We start from the raw sequence: 6085 nt of genomic DNA, 5'->3' as shown, positions 1-6085 counted from the left end.
CTGCAGAAAAACCAAAGGTGAGAAAAGGAATTGTTTGGAGTTTAGTTTCTGGTCGCCGGTGCAAACCGGGACTGATCCCAGACTTTTTCTTGGCAGCGATTTCCTCAAGTTGTCGTCTCCGTCAAACTGTCAGGCAGCAAGAGGAGACTTTGTTAAATAAATAGGACGCAATTAGCGACGGGAGGCTCGACAGACTTTGTTAGGTTTGGACTGCTAAAGCTTTTTATTTCTATTCCCAGTCCTGATGTTGAGATAAGAGTCATGGGTGTTATTTCATATTTACAGAGCGATATCAATTATTTAATGTACTGCCAGTTAGAAAATCCCTCTAAATGGCTGCTTCAGTGTGTAAAGGCTTTCAGTCTGTTTTCACAGTAAAGCCTCGAGTCTTTCAACAAAGCTCCATGTTCCAGGACTCATCCATTCATCATCCAGTGTCAGCATAATCCGGAATAATCCACACGGGTTCGGCCTCCATGGAACATTAAAAACCAGGCTCTGGAATGTGTTGCAACAAATAAAGCTCATAACTGCTGCAGGTTGGAGGAAAACAACTCATCATTAGTAAAGAAAACAGGTTGCTGTTTTTACGATCGACCCGAGTCGCTGTTTCTCTGCCAGAAAGTGACTGTAGGGTAGAGTTTTACGATCAGGTGAAGCACGTGCGGCTGTGTGCAGATTCCTGGCTTTTGCTGGAGGGACTGTTGAGCACATTTCCTCATGAATGAATCAAATTCAGAGCAGATGAGGAGCGAAGCGCACCTCAGGTTTTCAGAACCAAACGACATAATCACCGTGATCTGAGTCACAGAGAGATGCTGACGTACGCTCAGGTCGGTCTCTAACCAGCCTGGAGCATGGGTTTGGTTTTTGAAGAGCCAGAGAGAGGCCACACCCCCACAGGGAGAACATGCAGACTGGAGAGAGAGCGAGCTCTCCTGCTGGACATTTTCCGCCTCGGCTCCAGTATCGAGTCTTTTGCAGACTCTGGCATGTTTTCCTCTCCGTCCCTCCTGAGGAAAAGCATCCCTGCAGCATGATGCTGCCTCCACCATGCTTCACGGAGTTCAGGGTGACGTTCAGCGCCAGTCTAATGACTTAACCCGACTTTAAACTTCTGCTAAACTCCTTCCCTGAACGGTCTCTTCGTGATAAACGCTCTCTGATGGACGTCCTTCACAGAACAGCTGGATTCAGCCCCACAGCTGGGCTGCATTTACTGAAGGAAGAGGAAGGCTGTTCAACGCCACGCTCTTCTGGGTTTCATTTGATTCCATTAACTAATAAATCAGTTTGCCTTTTTAATCACATCTCAGCAAGTTATTGTGTGAATGCTGAAGGCATTCACACCTTTACATTCCAAATCTTTAATTGTGTGAATGCTGAAGGCATTCACACCTTTGTTTTCCTGTTTCTTTATTTTTATTCTGACTTCTTCCCCTGTTTTTTGACACCTTTCAACTCCTTCAAATTTTGTCCGATTTGAACCATTCATATATCAAATTGTGCAGCTTTTTAAGGACATGGGTGCTATGTTCTAGCTTTTTAAAACCTTTTAAACTTTTTAAAATATTTCAACTTTTGTGCAACTTTTTGCCCCATGTTAACGGATGGAGAAATTTTTAAAGTTTATAACCCTTTAACTCCTTCAAATCTTAACCGATTTTAACCATTCAACTTTTAAACTATTCAACTTTTTAAACCCTTTCTTAAACCTTTTTAAACTTTTTAAACTTTTTTAAACTTTTTGAAATATTTCAACTTTTTAAAATTATTTTTAACATTGAAGTGGATGGAAAACCCTTTCAACTGACCTTTCAACTCCTTCAACTTTGAACCCTTAAAACTTTGTCATACTTTCACATAGACAAGTCATTTAACTTTTAAAATGTAGGCATTTTTGTCCTTAATTCAGGTATGTAGTATCATTTCAAGATCTTCTACCAAATTTAAACTGTGAGCCTTCAAGTACGGAGAGAATTTCAGCCGTTTTTGGAGTTTACAATGGGTGTGTATTGGAAAAGCTAGAGTGGGAGAAAGGAATTTAGAGTGCGGGAGGCTCTGAATTTTAACCAAAAAAAAAATTATTTTCTCGTCCGTACGGCCACATTTCTGGCTCAATCTGTACAATAACCCCTCAAAACGTAGGAATTTTTCTTGTGACTCGTAAAATTGAGTCACTTTGTCTCTATCTCAAACGGTTCTCTCTCCAGAGGCATTTGTTTGAGGAGAGTGCAGAACTTTCTCCCATCCGCTCCAAAGCATTTCGAGACGCCTGAATCCAAAACTTCACTCGTGTTCGCACAATCGCTGTGGCTGAATGGAAGATCCTACAGACATGATTCCTGCACCATTAAATTCATGAAAGGCTTCTGAATCTGACTGTGTGAAAATCTTTTTCAATTTCGCCTTTCGCTCCCTGAGAAATGCCATTTCTTCAACCATGCGCACTCCATTAAAAAGTGCTGATTCACTGTCATGGCTGCTGTGCAGCTGGTCTCCATAGCAACAGACACACCTGTTGTGCTGACTGCTGCTTGATTAGTCTGGATTTTTCCATTAAGACTGGAGCTCTATTGATCCTCTGTTACTCTGACACTGACTCCACTGCTCCTTCTACCTTTTTCAACCTTTTTCAACATTTTGCAGCATTTTCTATCTTTTTCAACCTTTTGCAGTGTTTTCAACCTTTTTCAACCCTTTTCAACTTTTTGCAGTGTTTTCAACATTTTTCAACCTCATTCAACCTTTTCAACTTTTTGCAGTGTTTTCGGCCTTTTTCAACATTTTTCAACTTTTTGCAGTGTTTTCAACCTTTTTCAATATTTTCCAAACTTTTTCAACTTTTGTCAACTCTTTTCAACTTTTTGCAGTGTTTTCAAACTTTTTCAACTTTTTTCAACCCTTTTCAACTCTTTGCAGTGTTTTGAACCTTTTTCAACCTTTTTCAACTTTTTGCAGCGCTTTCAACCTTTTTCAACTGTTTGCAGTGTTTTCAACCCTTTTCAGCTTTTTGCAGTGTTTTCAAACTTTTTCAACCCTTTTCAACCTTTTACAGTGTTTTCAACATTTTTCAACCTTTTTCAACTTTTTGCAGTGTTTTCAACCTTTTTCAAAATTTTTCAACATTTTTCACCTTTTTTCAATCTTTTTCAACTTTTTGCAGTGTTTTCAAACTTTTTCAACCTTTTTCAACTTTTTTCACCCCTTTTCAACTTTCTGCAGTGTTTTCGACCTTTTTCAACATTTTTTAAACTTTTTGCAGTGTTTTCAACCTTTTTCAAACTTTTTCAACTTTTTGCACTGTTTTCAAACTTTTTCAACCTTTTTTAACTTTTTTCAACCCTTTTCAACTTTTTGCAGTGTTTTGAACCTTTTTCAAACTTTTTCAACTTTTTGCAGTGTTTTCAACCTTTTTCAACTTTTTTCGACCTTTTTCAACTTTTTACAGTGTTTTCAACATTTTTCAACCTTTTTCAACTTTTTGCAGTTTTTTCAAACTTTTTCAATATTTTTCAACTTTTTGCAGTGTTTTCAACCTTTTTCTACCTTTTTCAACCTTTTTCAACTTTTTTCACCCCTTTTCAACTTTTTGCAGTGTTTTCAACCTTTTTCAACATTTTCAAGTTTTTTTTCAGTGTTTTCAACCTTTTTTAAACTTTTTCAACTTTCTGCAGTGTTTTCGACCTTTTTCAACATTTTTCAACTTTTTGCAGTGTTTTCAACCTTTTTCAACTTTTAGCAGTGTTTTCAAACTTTTTCAAAATTTTTCAAACTTTTTCAACTTTTTTCAACCCTTTTCAACTTTTTGCAGTGTTTTCAACCTTTTTCAACATTTTTCAACTTTTTGCAGTGTTTTCAACCTTTTTCACGTTTTTGCAGTGTTTTTCACTTTTTTCTTATTCAGTTTTTCTGCATTACAGTTTAACATTTTCAGCTCAGCATTCACACTTGCAGTTTCTTCAGGAACTGCAAATTTTTTCTAGTATTATTCTTCTTCTTCTGACTTCTTCCGCCGATTTTTGACGCTTAACTACTCCTCCAAATTTTGTCCGATTTGGACCATTCATATATCAAATTGTGCAGCTTTTTAAGGACTTGGGTGCTATGTTCTAACTTTTTAAAATCTTTTAAACTTTTTGAAATATTTCAACTTTTGTGCAACTTTTTGCCCCATGTTAACGGATGGAGATTTTTTCAAACTTTAGAACCTTATAACTTCTTCAAATCTTAACCGATTTTAACCATTCAACTTTTAAAATATTCAACTTTTTAAACCCTGTCTTCAACCTTTTTCAACTTTTTCAACTTTGTTCAACTTTTTGAAATATTTCAACTTTTTAAAATTATTTTTAACATTGAAGTGGATGGGAAAACCCTTCAACTGACCTTTCAACTCCTTCAACTTTGAACCCTTACTACTTTGTCATACTTTCACATAGACAAGTCATTTTACTTTTAAAACGTAGGCATTTTTGTCCTTTATTCAGGTATGTAGTATCATCTCAAGATCTTCTACCAAATTCAAACTGTGGGCCTTAAAGTACAGAGAGAATTTCAGCCGTTTTTGGAGTTTACAATGGGTGTGTATTGGAAAAGCTAGAGTGGGAGAGTGGCAGTTAGAGTGCGTGAGGCTCTGAATTTTAACCAAAAAAAAAATTATTTTCTCGTCCGTACGGCCACATTTCTGGCTCAATCTGCACAATAACCCCTCAAAACGTAGGAATTTTTCTTGTGACCCGTAAAATTGAGTCACTTTGTCTCTATCTCAAACGGTTCTCTCTCCAGAGGCATTTGTTTGAGGAGAGTGCAGAATTTTCTCCCATCCGCTGCAATGCATTTTGGAGACGCCTGAATCCAAAACTTCACTCGTGTTCGCACAATCGCCGTGGCTGAATGGAAGATCCTACAGACATGATTCCTGCACCATTAAATTCATCAAAGGCTTCTGAATCTGACTGTGTGAAAATCTTTTTCAATTTCACATCTTGGTCCCCGAGAAACGCCATTTCTTCAACCATGTGCACTCCATTAAAAAGTGCTGATTCACTGTCATGGCTGCTGTGCAGCTGGTCTCCATTGCAGCAGACACACCTGTTGTGCTGCTGCAGCTTGATGAGTCTGGATTTTTCCATTAAGACTGGAGCTCTATTGATCCTCTGTTACTCTGACACTGACTCCACTGCTTCTTCAAGGTATTTCAACGTTTTTAAATTTTTTGCAGTGTTTTTAACCTTTTTCAACTTTTTTCAACCCTTTTCAATGTTTTGCAGTGTTTTTAACCTTTTTCAACTTTTTTCAACATTTTTCAACTTTTTGCAGTGTTTTCAACCTTTTTCAAAATTTTTCAACCTTTCTCAACTTTTTTCAACCCTTTTCAACTTTTTGTAGTGTTTTCAAACTTTATCAACCTTTTTCAAACTTTTTCAACTTTTTGCAGTGTTTTCAAACTTTTTCAACCTTTTCAACTTTTTTTTTTAACCTTTTTTAACTTCTTGCAGTGTTTTCAACATTTTTCAACCTCATTCAACATTTTTCGACTTTTTGCAGCGCTTTCAACCTTTTTCAACATTTTTTAACTTTTTGCAGTGTTTCCAACCTTTTTCAAAATTTTTCAACTTTTTTCAACGCTTGTCAACTTTTTGCAGTGTTTTCAAACTTTTTCAACCTTTTCAACTTTTTTTTAACCTTTTTCATCTTTTTGCAGTGTTTTCAACATTTTTCAACCTCATTCAACCTTTTTCAACTTTTTACAGTGTTTTCAGCCTTTTTCAACGTTTTTCAACTTTTTTGCAGTTTTCAAACTTTTTCAAAATTTTTCAAACTTTTTCAACTTTTTTACAACCCTTTTCAACTTTTTGCAGTGTTTTCAACATTTTTCAACCTTTTTCAACTTTTTGCAGTGTTTTCAACCTTTTTCAACATTTTTCAACTTTTTGCAGTTTTTTCAACCTTTTTCAAACTTTTTCATCTTTTTGCAGTGTTTTCAAACTTTTTCAACATTTTTCAGCTTTTTGCAGTGTTTTCAGCCTTTTTCAACTTTTTGCAATGTTTTTCAACCTTTTTCAACCTTTTTTGACTTTTT

At 36.2% G+C, this 6085-nt stretch overlaps 1 protein-coding gene across 1 annotated transcript in view; it reads right to left on the bottom strand.

Moving 5' to 3' along the window:
• Positions 1–919: 919 nt before the first annotated feature.
• adam17a (ADAM metallopeptidase domain 17a) overlaps positions 920–6085 on the bottom strand; it is a 32153-nt gene continuing 26987 nt past the window's right edge. Inside the window, exon 21 of the transcript XR_003933555.1 lies at positions 920–933. The gene's annotated coding sequence lies outside the window, so the exon portion shown is untranslated. The remainder of the gene's footprint in view (positions 934–6085) is intronic.

The sequence above is a fragment of the Salarias fasciatus genome, chromosome 19 (assembly GCF_902148845.1).
Source record: "Salarias fasciatus chromosome 19, fSalaFa1.1, whole genome shotgun sequence".
NCBI lineage: Eukaryota > Metazoa > Chordata > Actinopteri > Blenniiformes > Blenniidae > Salarias > Salarias fasciatus.
This window is presented reverse-complemented; position numbering and strand designations above follow the sequence as displayed.